Here is a 2,329-nt window from a genome sequence, read left to right on the forward strand (position 1 = left end):
CTTGGGAGCAGGTGGCGGTGGTGTTTTGGATTTGGTTTCGGCGTCGTTTGGTAGCTGAGACGACATGCATCTGACGGAGAAGGCAGAATTCTTGTGGAAGGAAGGAAGTTGGGTGGCGGAGAGACGTGTGAACGGAGTTGCCATGAAGACGGAAGTGGCAGCCATTAGTGATTACAGAAATATTTGAGGGAGGAGGAGGAGTGGTGGTGGTGATGATGGTGAAGAAGAAGAAGAAGAAGAAGAAGAAGAAGAAGGGTTTTATAGGGGAAGGGGTAGAGACAAAGAAGTGGATACTTAGAGGGCCACGTTAGTGAGCTTTAGGGGCCTGATGACGTGGAATTCCAAATGGCTTGTGGTAAATGGAGCCTCTACATGGTTCATTTCACTTCGTGTGGAATGTCGATGACCAAAATCGCATCGTACTTCAATAGTTTAAAATACTTAAATCTAATAAAGGTTTTTTTGTATGGTTAATATTTTTTTGTTAAAAGAGAGTTGGCCAAAATAAGTCTACCTATGAGTTCGGAAGATCGGCCAAAATTTGTAAATATTCAAATCTTCTAATGCCACATTACAATATTTGGTTGTTCTTTTAACATAAGATCGTCTTCTCATTAAAAAAAACAATCTTATGAGTCAGACATCAGTAGTTGACACGATTGTTATCTCATCCTTCATTCATATACATGTATATCTTTATTTCATTCTTTCAATTTCTCACCAAGTGAGATATCTAAACCTCAACAATAGTTCATCATTTGAGAATAATTCATTCTCACAATGTCAGCTCAATACATCTTTGTTCTTCACTTAATATCACTTCATTCTTTGTGCGGTTTATTAAAAATGAAGATTTTTTTTTGTATGATTATTTTTTTTGCTAAAATGAGGTCGGTCAAAATGAACAAACTTATTAATTCAGAGGGTCGACCAAAATGAACCAACCTCATGAGTTGTCACAAAAACATCTCAAATCTTCCTTTAAAATACCTCACCACTTATTGTAAATATTTCATATATTCATCAATGTGGGAGATACAAACTCAACCATAATTCAAAAAATGAAGAATACTCACTTCTTAAGATGTCACCTCATCTTTGTAGGTTTTACTTAATATATGTGCGGTTTATTTTAATATACATAAAGATAAAAGATTTTTTTTATTTTGAATGATTAACTTTTTTTTGCTAAAATGAGATTGGCCAAAATGAACAAACCCATGAGTTCGGAGAGTCGGCCAAAATGAGTTAACAACGTGAGTTTAGAGGATTAAGTTTAAAGGATTGACCAAGAGGAGCCAAGCTCATGAGTTGCTACAAAAGCATCTCAAATCTCCCTTTGAAATACCTACCATTCATTGTCAATATTTCATATCTCCGTCAACATGGGATACACAAACTCAACCACAATTCAAGAAATGAAGAATCCTCACTTCTTTAAAATGAGGTTGGCCTAAATGAGCAAACCCATGAGTTCGGAGTGCTGAACAAAATGAGCCAACAACATGAGTTTAGAGGATTGAACAAGAGGAGCCACCATCATGAGCTGCCACAAAAGCATCTCAAATCTCCCTTTAAAAAACTCACTATTCATTTGTAAATATTTCATATCTCCATCAATGTGGGATACACAAACTCAACCACAATTCAAGAAATGAAGAATACTCATTTCTTAGGATATATATATATATATATATATATATGTAGGGGGCTATTCAAGGGAGAACTGGGTTGTTTGTGGTAACTGTGAGAACCAATCTCAACCAATCATTTTAACATATTAATTATACAATTAAAATCAAATTAAAAGGGTATGTTAGTCAATTCTTAATTTAAAATTAAATTTTAATTTTTTAAATGCAATCGTTTCAAATAAAAGAAATTAATATTGATTTACATTCCTAAAATAAAATATTAATATGATTTAGTGAAATAATTTCAAAAAAATAAATCCATTTGTGTAAACATGTTCATTATTCTGATGAATCACATGAAATCACACATATTTGTTGAAGATTGTATCCATAATWTTTAAGAATGTTATCACAATGTATCACACCAATTTGTATTAATGTTGTTAATACATTTGCAGATTTTATGTAGCAGAGGTGTTGTTACCACAATGTAGCACACCGTTTTCCAACAGATTATGATCAACACTAAATGTACCACAATGTAGCACAAATTGAGATTACTCTARGGCTTAAGGCAATCGTCTCCGTCTCAAATACAGGAAAGTATCTTCACTATATTTGGATTCCAATTGAACAAAAATATTAACGTACAAAATGACCATCTTGCCCTTGTTCATATAATGTCATTAAATGAC

The sequence above is a fragment of the Cynara cardunculus genome (genome assembly GCF_001531365.2).
Source record: "Cynara cardunculus var. scolymus isolate 2C chromosome LG 16, CcrdV1, whole genome shotgun sequence".
NCBI classification, from domain to species: domain Eukaryota; kingdom Viridiplantae; phylum Streptophyta; class Magnoliopsida; order Asterales; family Asteraceae; genus Cynara; species Cynara cardunculus.